Source organism: Lontra canadensis, unplaced genomic scaffold (assembly GCF_010015895.1).
Source record: "Lontra canadensis isolate GAN:19392208 unplaced genomic scaffold, GSC_riverotter_1.0 scaffold46, whole genome shotgun sequence".
Lineage (NCBI taxonomy): Eukaryota > Metazoa > Chordata > Mammalia > Carnivora > Mustelidae > Lontra > Lontra canadensis.
Window position 1 is genome coordinate 54,306 of NW_022631040.1, and position 17,360 is coordinate 71,665.

A 17,360-nucleotide genomic window follows, 5' to 3' on the forward strand; every position below is an offset into this window, starting at 1 on the left:
TACTAAGCTGAAGTCTGAGTGTGTTAGTAAATGAGCACACATTTCTCATTTCCTCAACAGCTGTTGAGTATGCATTTGGAACCAAAGACAATGTTTTCATTTCTGATGGTGTATTAGGAGGGAGAATGTAAATCCCAGGTGTGTGGACAAGGAAAGCTGTGACAGGATTTCTAAGTAGGAAGTAATGAGGAAAAGTTGAGAGGATTTTGAAAAATAAAAAAAAAAAAACCCTCAAGATTCTTTAGTGGTATGCATATGCATCTTGGGATATTTTTGTTGTTGTTCTTCAGTTTTATATTTCATGTCAAAGGTGAAATGGAACTTAAAGATTCATGGTAATGAAGATTTTTAGGTTTCTTGAAGTAGACAAAAATATTACATTTTAAAACAAAAGACCTAATATTAAAAGAGAAAAAGAATTTTCACATGTTCTTTGCAAGGTATGACTGACTTATTATGCAATACGTGTATCTATGTCTTGTATGTGTGCCTACAATTCTCTGTCACTACTCATTATTTTGCCTTTTTACTTTCAAATTTGCACATCATAAGCTTTACCCAGAGGAGTTAAGCTTAATATAAAACTTTTTAACAAGGAAATTACCATATAAAATCTGAAGAAGGTAATTTCACAAATTATCTTTAGGAAAAGGGAAAGAATATTGAAATAATCCTGGAAATAAGTACTGATCCATATGCCTAAGACCAATAAGATATCAGTGTGTGGTGAATGAAATTGGGTTGTAACATGAATGAGTAGTAACTGATAGATTTAATGAGAAAGGTACAATTCACTATGATTCATTTACATTATTATTTAATAATTAATGAATATTTTTAAATGATTTAGGCTAAATGGAAATCTTGAGGTCACTGGGATATCTGTGTGCTACCAAGGAAAATTTTTAAAAGATTCTGTAAAGTTAGAGATAGCAAAGTCTAAGGATAGAGATAAGAAACACAAATACATGCTTCTATTTCCTTCAAATTCATTACCCTTTAAAAAAGTAAAGTTGTCATATCTTATAATAAAAATAATATGAGTATTGCTCCTGAAGATCCAGTCTGGCTCAGCACATAATGGTAAGTAGCCATGCCAGTGGTCTGGGCTCCCTGAAAGCCTATGCTGCCATAGATACTGAGTACGCCAATGTCTTTTTAATGGAGGAAAATGTCAAGGAAACAAAGGATAGTGAAAATGAGGAAACTGGACTAACATACTTAAGAGTTTTGTAAATAATAAATGTAGGGGGGCCTCGGTGGGTCAGCCAGTTAAGTGTCCGACTCCTGATTTCATCTCAAGACATGCTCAGGGTCATGAGGTCAAGCCCCATGGAGGGCTCTGTGCTCACTGAGAAGTCTGCTCGAGATTCTTTCCCTCTCTTTCTCTGCCCCTCACCCCTACTCACGCTTGCTCTCTCTCTCTCTTAAATAAATAAATAAATATATATATATATATATATATATATATATATTTTTTTTTTTTTTTAAAACCCAGGTAAATGAAGAAACTAAAATTTATTTTATAATGGGACCAAGACTAGATAGGAAACATGACTTCTTGGGCTCTGGGGTAGAGAGTATTTGTGTAAGAGTTGAGACTTGAACACTAGCCATGACTCTACTAATTATCAGTGTGAACGTGAACAAATTATCAAATATTTTTGAGGCTCCTATTTTTCGTTGATAAGAAAATGGGGATAACTGGACTTATCAACCTGACTTCATTGGTTTATAATATCATAATGAGGAAGATTAAACATACTTTTTATGAAAGAGCGGTGTGATAGAAATTAGCTTAGACATCAATGCCCGGCTTCTCTATTTTATTAATTATGCAACCGTGCACAGGTTGTCTTTTCTCTGTGACCAGTTTTGTTATCTGTAAAGTAGGTGAACTATATAACAACTATCCTTAAGGATTGTCAGCATCTTGGAAGCAGTGAATCCACAACGTCAGACGTACACCTTACATCTAGATTTAAGTATACGTTATTGATAAGATTCCTTCTTGACAAGGTGACAAGATGAGGAAGTTGCTTCTCAAGAACTAAAAATATTCTCAAGCATAGTAACCTTTTTTGATGTAACAATTTTTTTAGATTTTTTAAAAATTTCCTGATTGCCTAAGAGTTGAACTTGAGCTATAACACATATTACAGGAAGTAATAGAAGGGTAAGTAAAAGAAGGGTAGGTAAAGGGTAAGTAATAGAAGGGTAAGTAAAAGAACATCTCTTCAAATAGATATTCTAAACTTTTTCTTGGTACTCAAATCAGCACACGGTGACTTCGCTTTCATCATGTAAATGAATGAATCTCACAAAAAATTTTCATAACTTTAGATACAATGTGTTCACTAGCTGAATTTATTTTATTGGGTGTGTGTGCTTTGGGGTTTTGTCGGGGGTGGGCAGGTGCAGAGGGAGAGGGAGTGTGAGTCTCAAACAGACTCTGCCTGAGCACAGAGCCCAACACGGGGCTCAAAATCACGACGCTGAGATCATGACCTGAGCCGAAACCAAGTGTGCGACACTTAACCAACAAAGGAACCCAGGCGCCCCTTGGGTGGGTATGTTTTAATCATGTACTAAATCTGGAGGTAGATACTCCAAGATTGGTACTGTGGTTCTGTCAGAAGTTCCAATCTTTTGCTCTACTGTTCTCAGCAAGCTGGCCCTTGTCGTCAAACTTGTGTTTGTCATGAGGAACTGTGAGGTCTGAAATTTCACCCTGCTTGCAAAATAAGTACAGTGGACCTTTGAACGTTTCAACTGTGCGGGTCCACTTACATATGGATTTTTTCAGTAAATATAATACAGTACTGTAAATATAGTTTCTCTTCCATATGGCTTTTTAATAACATTCTTTTCTCTAGCTTGATTCTGAGAATACAGTATCACATACAAAAAATGGGTTAATTCTGTTTATGTTATCAGTAAGTCTTTTGGTCAACAGTACGCTATAAGTAGTTCAGTTTTCGGGGAGAGTCAAAAGTTGTATGTGGATTTTTGACTGCATGGGGGTCAGTGCCCCAACACCCTGCATCAGGGGTTAACTGTAGTTACTCCGCCACAGCTCCCAGCTGCTGAAGAAGACACCAAACTCCTGGATCAGAGACAGAGGACATTTTTGGTCATAACAAAGCAGGTGGCATGAACTTTATGTTCACACTGGTTCTCTCTGACCTGCAGACCCTCAGGGTCTCTTTAGGGCAGCTCAGACGGATGCTCTGTACACACTCAGGTTGTGTCACAGCCGAATAACCCTAAGGTAGGAAATCCTAAATCTTAAACGTAGACCGGCAGCAAACATGCCCAACCCTTGTACTAGAGGAGGGCATTGGCTTTGTTATCTGAGTCAGAAAACAAAAATACCCTCTTGTCCAAGGGAAATATTGTTTCTAAGTTTCAAAACTGTTTGCCATGCAAACATTCTTGAAAAAACAATCCAAAACGAAAGCTGTCACAGTAGGAATAGACACACCATGGAGTATCGGCTCCTAATGGTCTGGTGCTGCAAGAGGGCTACCTTAGCTCCAAAATCATGTCTTCACACAGGTCTGTTCAAGGCATAAAGGACAGACCAATGTAAAAAGAGCCTTTTTTCCTGTACTTTTTTTTTTTCCTATTAGCAATGCTAGTCTTTCCTGGGGAGATACCAGGAGATATTTATTAAGACTCCTTGACCAGAACTGGATCACATATTTACTTCTAGACCAAAACCTGTCAAGTAGGAAGGGAATTTCTATGTTGGATTTAGCTCGATTGAGAAGCATCCTTTACAATTGGATATAAGGCCTTCTTCCACTGGGAACTTGCTGCCTACAAAGTACATCAACTGTTTTCTTTTGATAAGGAAGGAGCAGGAAGAAGGAGGAAGAAGGGAAGATAACTCTCGGGCAATAATGATAATAATAAGTGGAATACAGTAACATTTACCATGAGCCAGACATCGGTCTGAGGACTTATATTACAACACATTAATTAATGTTATACCCATAACATATGTTATGTTATACTTTTAACAGTGTCACAAGGTAGGTTTTATTTTATTCTCATTCTACATGTGAGGAAACTGAGACATTAGTAACTTACAAAGTCATGCAGGTAGTATGTGGTGAGGCTTGGATTTAAACGTTAGTAAGTATATAGTACAGCCCAGTTAACTGTAGTCACCAGGCTGTCCATTATATCCCCAGAACTTATTCATCTCATAACTGGAGGTTCATGCCCTTTGACCATTTTCATCCTTTCTCTCCATGTGACTAGTGGCTATCGTCTCAGAAAATGGAGAAAGAACAAAACTATAATTACAGAAAATATTATGGGCAGCACTGCCCTAAATCCCGCCTGCGTGTTGGTCTCTGCTTTTTTTTTCCTTTTTCAGGGATAAGAAAGAGAAAATAGAAAAGTGAATAGAACTATTAGCATTTAGAAAGAGAAAAGTATTTTTCTAATGTAACATACTTAAGTCAACTAGCATTGAGGCAAGTTAGATGCATTTGTCAGAAGTTCAACAGAATACATTGTTATATATGAATATTCATGACAGTATTTTGGGGCAGACAATATGGTCTAAGGTTTAATTAATTATGCTATGAAGTCACGCTTCTTATTTGTATTCTACCTCAAAACAGATAAAGGAATATTTGTTATCATCTTTTTCTTCAAAGATATTACAGGGATATGATATTTTTAAGTATGTGTTGTTATGAGAATAAGGAAATAAAGCTTATAACACAATTTCTAGCATGTCTGAAATGCTTACTGAATCACAGAGAAATATTTATGAAAACAGGTTATAAATAGATGAGCAGATAGATGATACCATGATTTCATTACACAGCTCTAATTTCCTTATGTCTGCTTTAAACTCTGAGGAATAGTCACAGATTTAATATGAAATTTATTAAAGGTGGCTTTCCTTGAGTATTCTGAACATTCTATATTAGATGCTATTTCTGCCTTTCACTTAATAAAAGCAATTACTGAATGAAAAAGCTGCAAAGACCCAAAGGTAAGCAGTTACTCTCAGGGAGCTGTTAGTACATGAACAGAAGTCATGTTCATAAAGTATTACACGTATTAAACACTGCAGGGATAGGATCTGTGATCCTCTATTTCTTCATAGACATAATGAAGATTTTTTTTTTTAGTATTTGGTTTGTTATGAAAATAAACAAAAAAATTATCTGGTTACACTTTGTGGCTTGGAAAGTTTGACTTCCTTAATATTTAAAGATGCCCACAGTCATTGGAAGGGTGTGATTTTGGTTACAAGGGTATTGTTTTCATCAGAAAAACCTATAAAGTCATCTTGCCCCAAGAAACTCTTGTTTTTATTATAATGAAGAGCACATTTTACTTAAAACTAAGAAGGCCATGAAAGGGAATTAAAAATCATCATTACGTAAAATGAAAAAAGATCACTAACCTATTTATTTACTTCTATGTACTCAAAATGGCAATATTTTCAGATGTCAAATATTTCAGAGGTCCTTTTTGAGATCATTCTGTGATCATTGTGGAAATGAAAGTTGAGAGGCTGTTTCAAGTTAATTTTTCATACATATATATGAACAAAAATAGGTTAGCAAAAAGGTCTTTTTCTTCAAAATCCAGCTATATAAGTGATGACTTCTTGCTCAATATATATAATTGCCTATTCATATGTTTTGCACATTTTCTACTGAACTTTTCCTTATATATAGTACTTTTTATAAATTAGGCGTGTTTGCCTTTTTATATGTACTGTGAATTCTAATTTTGTTCAGTTTCTTCTGTCTTTTGCCTTTGGTTACCATGATTGGGGAGGGGTGTGGTTAACCACACATTCTTATTTATATCAACTAAAAAGAAATATTTTATTGAGTAAAGTTGAAACAACATTTTCTTCTATACTTTTGCTGGAGAGAGATATATATATATAAATGAAAAGTGTCAATATATGTATCTTTAAGTGATTTGAATTTATTTTAGTGTGTAATGTATCAATTGTACCCCATTACTTTTCAAATAACTACCCAGTTTGTCACAACACCATTGATTTTAAAATTCCAAGACTCCTTGATATATTTGAAATGCTACCTCTAGGATATAGTACATTTCTTCTTCTTCTTCTTCCTTTTTTAAATATGTACTTATTTTAGAGAGAGAGAGAGAGAGAGAGAGCATAAACAGGCAGGGCAGAGGGAGAGGGAGAGAGAGAATTTCAAGCAGATCCCATGCTAAGCACAGAACCTGACGATGGGCTCAGTCTCAGAACCAAGAGATCATGATGGTATGGGATATAGTAAATTTAAGTACAGATTTGGTCTATTTCTGAAACTTTATTTTGTTGGTCTGTGTATCCAGAGGTCATTAACTTAATTTAAATTGAGTTTTGTTTTTTAATAGGCCTAATCACTCTTGTCATCATTGTCACCCTTCTTTCCAAAGTTTTCTTGGATATTTATGCCTATTTGTTTTTCCCATATAGCCTGTCCATGACACTTTTATGAAGCTGTCTTTCTATGGCATATATTTCCATGTCTTTCATTTTATGCTTGTGATTAAGAATGTTGAAAATATTTTCTCACATAGATTTTTCTCAACTTTTGTTTTTTTCTAAGCTTTTATTTTTGCAGAAAATATAAATAAGGCCTTCTTTTACCTTTTATCTTCAATTGGTCATTGTGTGTATTGATGAAGGCTATTGATGTCTGTATTTTAATTTCACACCACACCACTAACTGAATTACTTTGTCGTCTATAGAATCTTTCCACTGAAGTCTAGTGGAATTGCTGGGCTTAAATCATATCATCTGCAAATATTGATATTTTTAGTGTTCTCTTTCTGGTGTTTATGCTTCTAATTTCTCTCTTTTGACCAGTTACATGAGTGAGAACATCTAGTGCTGTGTTAGACAGTAGAGATGACTATAGTACTTCCATCTTCTTGACTTAGCAATAAAGCTTTCAGTATTAGCCCATATATACAATGCTCACTTTTCACATATATATGATACACATGATATATAAGATATATCTAGGTGTACATATACATACATACATATGTATTTCATATTTCTATATGCATTTTACGTATGTGTGTACAATACACACCTGTACACACACAGACACACACAGACACTCAATTCCCATTTTTCCTGCTAATAATGTCTAGAAAATCACCACAAAAATCTGTATTAGCAAACACTGAACCATTGCTCCTAGGGGTATTATGTGTACACGTATTTGTGCGTGCGTGTGTGTGTGTGTGCGTGTGGATAGAGAGATACCTCACATATAATCTTAATTCCTAAAGCATTTCATCCTGGTAGATTATACTTACTTTGTTTTACAGAGAAAAAAGTGGGTTTAGAAGTGTTAAGTGACCATCCCAATAACAGTACCAGAGTTGACATTCAAACCCTACCTAACTGGCCATAGAGCCTGTGTCTTGTACTACACGGTGCTGCCCCCTGCTGTCTCCATCCCATGGTCATCTCCCTACAATTACTGAAAAGGACAAGGCAGAGCAGCACCTTGGACCCCAGCAGGGGATGTGCACATATGGACGCATCTAATTTTTCACTGTTCTGTGTATGTACGTGCCCTGGAATGATGGCGAAAAAGCCCAAGGTATTAATTTTAGGGTTACAAGAAGATTTTAGCCAGTAGGTGAAACTGCAGATACAAATTGGCAAATAACAAGGATCATGGTTATAAGCATTTGTAAGTTATGTTAGGGAATTCCTCATCAATTTCTATTATGTTCAGTGTTTTTTAACCAGTAATTAGTGTTGTAGAGATTACTTAAAAATAAACTCTTAAAAATGTATATTTCTTATTTATCAATAACACAAATAATTCTGCAAATGAGAAAGCTGACTAGGGACAAAGTACCAAGTAACAAAAAGTGTTGATTATTTTTATCTTGTCTTTTCTCATTAAACCCACAGATTCTCTGGCAAGTTATATTAGTGTGTAGAGTTTGCAAGATACACTGGCTGTGCGCCTTCACGCTTCTTTCATTGGACAGCATTTTATCCCTTTTTTTTCCTAGTTATTTTCTTTCCGTTCATAGGTCAACCCAAATTTCTTCAAAGAAACTTTCCTTCATCTCTCAAGTTTTGAAATTCTCCCCATTTCATTCTCTTTCATAGCCCTCTTTGTGGCATGTATAATACTTTTGCTAGAAATATTAATTTTATAGAGTTTGTTTAATATCCATACCCCCAGATAAAATGTAAGCCTCATGAGGGCAGGGATTCTGTCCGGTTAGTTCACCATGCATCCTCAGCACCGAGCAAAGTCCAGGCAGAGAAGGCAAGCAAGTAATGCCTCCATGAGTGGACATGAAAACGAATAGGTGGGCGGATGAGCACAAAGTCTTTCTCACACAGTTAGGACACGAGTGGTCGTGTCTGATTTTATGGGACGGGCAGCCTCAGACTCTGCTGTGGAGCTACTTCGTTCTCAGGAGTCAGGCAGGAGTCTGGCGTGTTTGAGGCTTTCTTCATAAATTAATATTCACGGAAGTTGATAATGATAATCACAAATGGCTGATTTGTGATTCGGATCTCCTGGTGATTTAACGTCTCAGAGGGCAGCTTTGGTTGTGGCGAAGTAAACAGCCCATTCTCCCATGTCACCTTTGATTTTAACTGGAGTGGAGGTACTTGTGGCCAAACTGATTCCAGGTCAGATTGGAGGGTTATCAGCTCAAAGCACCTCCAGCTAGTCTTCTTGGGCGATTCTATTCACTCGTAACTTAATTTTCTAGATGGTCTCATAACTCAGTCATTCCTTCTTTTCTCCCTTCTTTCAATTCTTTTTTTTAATTTGGCTGGATTGGGAGCCCAGTTCTAGCTTTTAGTGTTTTCTATAAAGGATATTTGCAAAAGCAGTTTTTCCAGCATTTTGTTTAAATAAATATATATACATATTTATATATAATAGTTATATATTTACATATTTATGTGTGTGTATATTATATATATATATGGATTTTATTTATTTATTTGAGAGACAGAGGGAACCCAATGTGGGATTCAATCCCAGGACCCTGGGATCATGACAGGAGCTCAAGGAAGACAGTGAAATGACTGATGCACACAGGTGCCCCTAAATACAGTATATTTAATATATGTTATCATTAATGATTATAACTCTTACAAAATACAATGGTTACATTTGATCTGTGTTTTCACACAGCAAGGTTCTTGTATTTTTTTGGTTCTCAGCTTTTTGATTGTCCCATTTCTCTCTCCTTCCTGGCTCCACTAGCTCTATCTTATCCTCTAATCTTTTCCACAGAATGCAGACTGATACAGCTAACTTCTTACCAGACAGATCATTGTCTCAAATAAAATTTTCAAAATATTTGGACAGGACCATATATGCAAGTATTATTTTAACCTGGACACAAGGATTCCTGATTCCCGAAACAAGCAGGTGAAGATTCATGCTTGTGAGAGACATCTAAAAGGGGGTCTGGGTGGAGTCATAGAATATCCATGCAAAGTTAAAACAGGAAAATAAAAAACGTGGATCATTAGGTTCTTTGACTGACAACTAACTGAGTAGGAGGAGCTTCATTTCCCAGAATTGGCCTGAATACCATTAAAAGTTTATCTTGAAATTGTTTGAACATTTTATCAGAAACGCTAAATTCTTCCAAGAAGGCTATGAATTACATTTCAAGCAAAAAGGAGCTACAGATTTGGGACATCATTTATTCTTCAGAAATCTTCATTTTCTTCTGTAGACACCCCAAATACAGTATTTTATAATTTAATTTATCATTTTGTCCCATTCACCAAGTCAAATCTATACCAAATGTGTTTCCATTAAAGGTTGTAGCTCATCATTCATCGGGACATACACAGTTGAAATCTCAGAATCATTCTAGACAATTTTTTGTTCCTTTGTCTTCAACACCTGTATAATGTCCATGCCTGTCACCTCACATGTTAATTTTATTTAACGCATACTCTGACCACTTTGGCTCTCTCCAGGCTCTCTTCCCATATCTGCCAGGTGGGAGCAGCAGCCTCGTACATGGTCGTGGTAACTCCCGCATATCTATCCTCTAAACTGCAGCCAGAGCAACCTTGCCCAACTGAAATCTGACCCCCGTACCCTCGCTCGTAACCACGCAGAGATATCACCATGATCCACAAACTGAAGCCCATGTTTCCTTAAAAAGCTTCAGAAGATTCACAAAATCCTACCTCCCTCTCCTATATCTAGTTTCTTTTAGTTTCATGTTTTATGATCTCTACGAATGTAGTAGCTTCTGCTACCTAACCAGTTACCAAAGTTGGCTGCATAAAACAGCAGAGACTGACTGTCTATGGGTTAGGAATCTGGGTCCTCTGGTCAACTTGTCACAAGATTGAAATTGTGGTGTTGGTTGGCCTGTGTGTTTCTTCTGCAGGTCGGTGTCATCTCTCCAGCTCACAGGGCTGCTGACAGTATTCAGTTCCTTGCAATGGTGGCACTGAGGTCTCCTTCTCTGGCTGGCTCATGGCCAGGGATGGCTCTGACCTCTTTCAGGCTCTTCTCAGTTCCCTCCCCTGGGACCTCCTCCACAGGCCCTCTCACACTCCAGTCTCTCTTCAGGAAGGCCCTGGATCCGGCTAAGGGCTTCTCTGGCTAGTCAGATATGCTCAGATGAACTCAAAGTCAATTGACTAATCACCTAATCATAGCAGTGGTATCTCATCATGCTTACATTTCTTTCTGGAACTAAGACTAGAGTGAGAATCTTAGAGAGGTTGTCTTAGAATTCTGCCCATCACAAATACCAAGCAGTGTGGATTTACTGTCAATATTCACACTCCTGCTTATGCTATTTCTTCTGATGAAACATTCCTATGCTCCTGGTTGATTCTTATTCACCATTTGAGATTTTGCTTAGGCATAATATTCTACAGAATATGTACTTTCCCTGACTTCATGACCTCAGCTAATTTTTCCCTCTGATAAGCTGTGATAGTTAAGCTATGTGTGTATGTCTCCTAGATGAGTTCTCTCCACTTAAGACTGTGTTAATTGGTTTGTTTCCCAAGGCTAGATTATTAGGCACTGATGCCACCATAACAAAATACCATGGAGAGTGACTTCGACAACAGACATTTAGGTTTTCAGTATTCTGGAAACCAGACATTCAGTTCCCGATGCCAACATGATCAGTTTCTGAAGAGATTTCTCTTCCTGGCTGCTATAGGTTGCCTCCATCCTGCTGTGTGTTCACATGACCTCTTCTATGTGAGCAAAGAGAGGGAGCGAGAGAGAGAACACGAGCCAGCACTCTGGTGCCTCTTCTGGATGAAGGCACTAATCCTATCACGAGGACACCAACCTTCATGATCTCATCTAAGCCTAGTTACATTTTATAAAGGACCTGTCCCCAACATACAGGCACATTAGAGGGTAGAGTTTCAATATATGAATTTGGGGGCACAAACATTCAGTCCATAACAGGTAGGGATGGTGACGTCTTCTTCTTTGTAATACAAATGCATAATAGCCTTTCAACAATATTTTTAACTGAACTAGGCTTGTAGGGCCAAAGTCATTGTAATTGATGTCCTTTGTCTTTGATTACCTCTATCATCCAATTAGTTACCACTTCTTATGCTCTAATATTGCTTTGTACCCTTGTAAATAATTTAATGCCTCAAGGTCCAGCTTTGACCATATCACTCCATTAACTAATTAGTATACAAAAATAAATCCAATATTCCTTAACCTGATCTGGCTCCTGAGGTCCAGAGAGAGATGAAAATACTGAGATAAATGTCTTCCTTTTTAATTGCAACATTATATCCTAAATCCAAAACAGAAAGACATAAATGTTCTATGATAGGGGATTGGTCATGCTAATTATATGTTAACAACAGTAAATTATGTATTCATTGAAATGATATTATAGAAAATACTAGTATCAGATAATAATCATGCTGGATTATTAAGTACAAAATCAATTTAAAGAAACTATGTGTTGTTATTGTATTATTTGTTTTCCTATCTAATTCCCTAGCCCCTTCATATAAACTGTATGATCCTTCAGGAAAAGGGCTGTGTTTTATACATCATTATGTCTCTGGAACTAAACAGATTATTGAACAGGCAGTAAACACTGAAAAATGTTTATTGCTTTGACTGAGTTGGCTGAAACCAAGTGGGAGAGATATAAAATGTGAACATATTCTTAGTAACACAGAGATACACATACTGCCATGTGTTAGTGTGAAACAGTAAATATCCAATATGTCACATACACCTTGGAGCAAAATTAAAACTATCAGTGTAGTTATAAAAACAAACCCTCCTTTGGAAATGGAAGGAATTAAACGATTTCCTATGCTCCTTCTAGTACAGGCAGTAAGTTTTCTCATTTTAAAATATTTCTTTACCTGGTATAGTTATATTATTTCAGTTTTATTAAAAGGGCTGAACGTATTGCTTTTCAAAATTCTTTGACTGTTTTCTTTACTCTATATAGTTTATAGAGAACCCAAATGCATTCTGGTAGACCCCTATGAGCATCTGCAGGTGAAAAATTCTTGAAAGCCTGCAGCTCTAATGGTCCCAAGTGAGAAGAGAAACAGTTCAGTTAGTCAGAATGAACCGTTCCAGTCCTGAAACTGGGCGATCATTTAGTTATGGATTGTATTGCCTGTCTGTTCTTCCTTTTCCTACATAAAGAGGTTAGTTATTTTCTTGCTGTCGACACCCTGGCTTTCCTTAAACAACTATCTTTTGGCATGAAAAATAATTTCCTATACTACCTCAGCAGGACCTGCAACAAGAACAAAATAGTAAGTGATTCTATGTGACTTATTTTTTCCCCAAAGTTCAGGGTGCATGTGTGTGTGCACACATGTGTGTTTGAGATTCTATATGTACGCACGTTTGTATTTAGTTGAAAATAGTAATTTTTATAAAATGAACAAAGATGGCATAGCATCTTGCTTTATTCTGAGATCAAAATAGAACTATCAGATATAAATATTCGTTTATCTATTTAACAAATATTTGTTGAATATTCACTATTCACTATCCTGTTGTGTTAGAAAGTAACTTTAAAACAGTGAGTGAGAAAGACATATACCATCTTTTCCAAAGTTTATTCTTTTTTTTTTTTTTTTTAATGCTCTTTTTTAGCTGGGAGTCAGTGGTGAGAACAGATAAATTCTACTCTCCTAGTAAATTTCAGTTATATGAAATAGTGTTACTAACTATAATTGCCTTGTTATCCATTAGATCTTGCAACTTGATCCTATAATTGAAAGTTTGTATCCTTTGACCAAACTCTCCCCATTTCTCTCATCCCCCAACTCCTGGCAATCACTCATACAGGCTCACTGCCATTCTCCCATGGCCCACTTTCTGCTTCTGGAAGAAGAATCTTTTTTTTCCTTTTAATACTTTACCCATAAGCTTTGGAAATTGTCCTTTCAGACCCTCTTCCCCAGTTTTACTTAAGTTTTTCCCCTAGACTGGCACAGTACCTGTTCCCCACCAAGGCAATGGCACAGAGGTCACCCTTCTGTACCTGAGGTAGACCAGCACTGGCACCACAATGCCAGGCAACATCAAATCTGTGGGACACAAGACAAAAGCATCACAACCCACATTCTGCCTCTAAGCAATTCCAAGTATTACTTCATCACTTATTCATTCACTCAACCAACAAACACTTATTAAGTATCAACTAGGTTATTCATAATGAATATTAAGAAATGCAACCTGAGTATCAGACCTTTTCCCTTCGGGGGGCTGGTGGTCAAACTGAAGCACCAAACCGAGGGTCGGGTTCTGTGATCTCTTATTCTGCACCAGGAAAAGACAGGAAAATCCTCTTACTTGCTCCCTCCACCAGTTTTTTGAGCACCAGCAACCATGCTGTGAATGGTGGGAGAAAGTCAGGATAGGACCACAAGGTGTACACGGCCCAGAAGAGACACAGGAAGACTTATTGCCAAAAGGTCAATCTCTGAGGGTATTATTTCACGTTAATTAAGAAACAGAAAAGAAACTCAACTCAAAGCTAGAGAGGAGGCCGCGAGGCCCTAAGAGGTTTCCTTCTTAAAGCAGGCAGATTCTTAAAAAACAGGATGTCACTTGAGACTGGGAGGCTCCTGTGTTTCCACCTGGATGCAGCAGTAGCCGCGGGCACAGGAGATAGAAGCGGGGACAGAGACCCAACAAGGATTCCATCTGGGATCTCAGAAGCATGTAAGCAAAGAACAGGGCGCCAGCCTGTAGAACATGTTGAACTTCCCCATGTTTACTCCTTTATTCCCCCTGTGTTCCCAGTGACTAGCAGTAAAACCTTAGATTGAAAAGGGCCTGTGTGTGCATATATATATAAAACCAGCCTAATATACATAATATATATTATTATATTTTATATATAATATATTATACACAATATATACAACTATATATAAAACATAATATTTTATATAAAATATAATATATTAAATTTATTATTAATTTATTAATTGTTTATTAATAAACAATCAGTTATTAAAATACTATATATCAAATATGTATATAAATATATATAACAATATATATTTTTTCCACCTTTCTTCTCCCCCTGGTTTCAGGTCTCTTCTGATTTGGTTAGTGTATATTTTTCTGGGGCCTTTGCCACCCTTTTAGTATTTTACTCTCTCATTCACATATTCTTATCTGGGTAAAATGACAAGGCCGAAAACTCACCAAAAAAAAAAAAAAAAGAACAAGAGGCAGTACCAATGGCTAGGGACCTAATCAATACAGACATTGGTTAATATGTCAGAACTAGAGGTCAGAATGATGATTATCAAGGTACTAGCTGGGCTCAAAAAAGGCATGGAAGATACTAGAGAATCCCTTTCTGAAGAAATAAAATCCCTTTCTGAAGAAATAAAAGAACCAAAATCTACCAAGTTGAAATTTTAAATAAAAGCTATTAATGAGGTGCAATCAAAAATGGAGGCTCTTACTGCTAGGATAAATGAGGCAGAAGAGAGTATTAGTGATATAGTAGACCAAATGACAGAGAATAAAGAAGCGGAGCAAAAGAAAGACAAACAACTACTGGACCATGAGGAAAGAATTTGAGAGATAAGTGATACCATAAGATGAAACAATATTAGAATAATTGGGATTCCAGAAGAAGAAGAAAGAGAGAGGAGAGCAGAAGGTGTATTAGAGAGAATTATTGTAGAGAATTTCCCTAATATGGCAAAGGAACAAGCATCAAAATCCAGGAGGCACAGAGAAGCCCCCTACACACCCCATCATCCAATAGTAAAACTTACAAGTCTTAGTGAGAAAGAGAAAATCCTGAAAGCAGCCTGGCACAAGAAGTCTGTATCATACAATGGTAGAAATATTAGATTGGCAGCAGACTTATCCACAGAGACCTGGCAGGCCAGAAAGGACTTGCATGATATATTCAGGGCACTAAATGAGAAAAAGATGCAGCCAAGAATACTATATCCTGGGGGGGAGGAGTCAAGATGGCGGAGAAGCAGCAGCTGAGACGACTTCAGGTAGCGGGAGATCAGCTAGATAGCTTATCTAAAGATTGCAAACACCTACAAATCCAACGGGAGATCGAAGAGAAGAAGAACAGCAATTCTAGAAACAGAAAATCAACCACTTTCTGAAAGGTAGGACTGGCGGAGAAGTGAATCCAAAGGGACGGGAAGACAGACCCCGGGGGGAGGGGCCGGCTCCCGGCAAGCGGCGGAGCCACGGAGCACAAAATCAGGACTTTTAAAAGTCTGTTCCACTGAGGGACATCGCTCCAGAGGCTTAACCGGGGTCAGCGTGGCCTCAGGTCCCACAGGGTCACAGAAGGATCGGGGCTGTCTGAGTGTCACAGAGCTTATAGGTATTAGAACGGGGAAGCCGGCTACAGAGACAGAGCCGAGGAGCGAGCTCTCAGCTCGGGGTTACCTTGAACCGGTCGCAGGCTCGGTCAGCTCAGAGCGCGGCCGGAGGCCAGGGTGACGGGAGTAATTGGGCACTGTTCTCTGAGGCGCACTGAGGAGTGGGGCCCTGGGCTCTTGGCTCCTGCGGGCCGGAGACCGAGAGGCCGCCATCTTCATTCCCGTCCTCCGGACTCTACGGAAAGCGCTCAGGGAACAAAAGCTCCCGAAAGCAAACCCGAGCGGATTACTCAGCCCGGCCCCGGGTAAGGGCGGTGCAAGTCCGCCTGGGGCAAAGACACTTGAGAATCACTACAACAGGCCCCTCCCCCAGAAGATCAACAAGAAACCCAGCCAGGACCAAGTTCACCTACCAAGGAGTGCAGTTTCAATACCAAGGAGAGCAGCGGAATTCCAGAGGAGGAGAAAGCAAAGCACGGAACTCATGGCTTTCTCCCCATGATTCTTTAGCCTTGCAGTGAATTTAATTTTTTTTCTTTTTCAATTTTTTTTCTCTTCTTCTGCCAATTTTTTTTAACTTTTACCCTTTTCTTTTTTAACGTTTTTAAACTAGTTTATCTAATATATATATATATATTTTTTCTTTTTTATATTTTTTCTTTATTCGTTTTCTTTTTTTATTTTATTTTTTTTATTTCTTTCTGAACCTCTTTTTATCCCCTTTCTCCCCCTTCATGATTTGGGATCTCTTCTGATTTGGTTAAAGCATATTTTCCTGGGGTTGTTGCCACCCTTTTAGTATTATACTTGCTCCTTCATATACTATTATCTGGACAAAATGACAAGGCGGAAAAATTCACCACAAAAAAAAAGGACAAGAGGCAGTACCAAAGGCTAGGGACCTAATCAATACAGACATTGGTAATATGTGAGATCTAGAGTTCAGAATGACGATTCTCAAGGTGCTAGCAGGGCTCGAAAAAGGCATGGAAGATATTAGAGAAAGCCTCTTGGGAGATATAAAAGCCCTTTCTGGAGAAATAAAAGAACTAAAATCTAACCAAGTTGAAATAAAAAAAGCTATTAATGAGGTGCAATCAAAAATGGAGGCCCTCACTGCTAGGATAAATGAGGCAGAAGAAAGAATTAGCAATTTAGAAGACCAAATGACAGAGAATAAAGAAGCTGAGCAAAAGAGGGACAAACCGCTACTGGACCACGAGGGGAGAATTCAAGAGATAAGTGACACCATAAGACGAAACAACATTAGAATAATTGGGATTCCAGAAGAAGGAGAGAGGAGAGCAGAAGGTATATTGGAGAGAATTTCCCCAATATGGCAAAGGGAACAAGCATCAAAATCCAGGAGGTTCTCTGAACCCCCCTTAAAATCAATAAGAATAGGTCCACACCCAGTCACCTAATAGTCAAATTTACAAGTCTTAGTGACAAAGAGAAAATCCTGAAAGCAGCCCG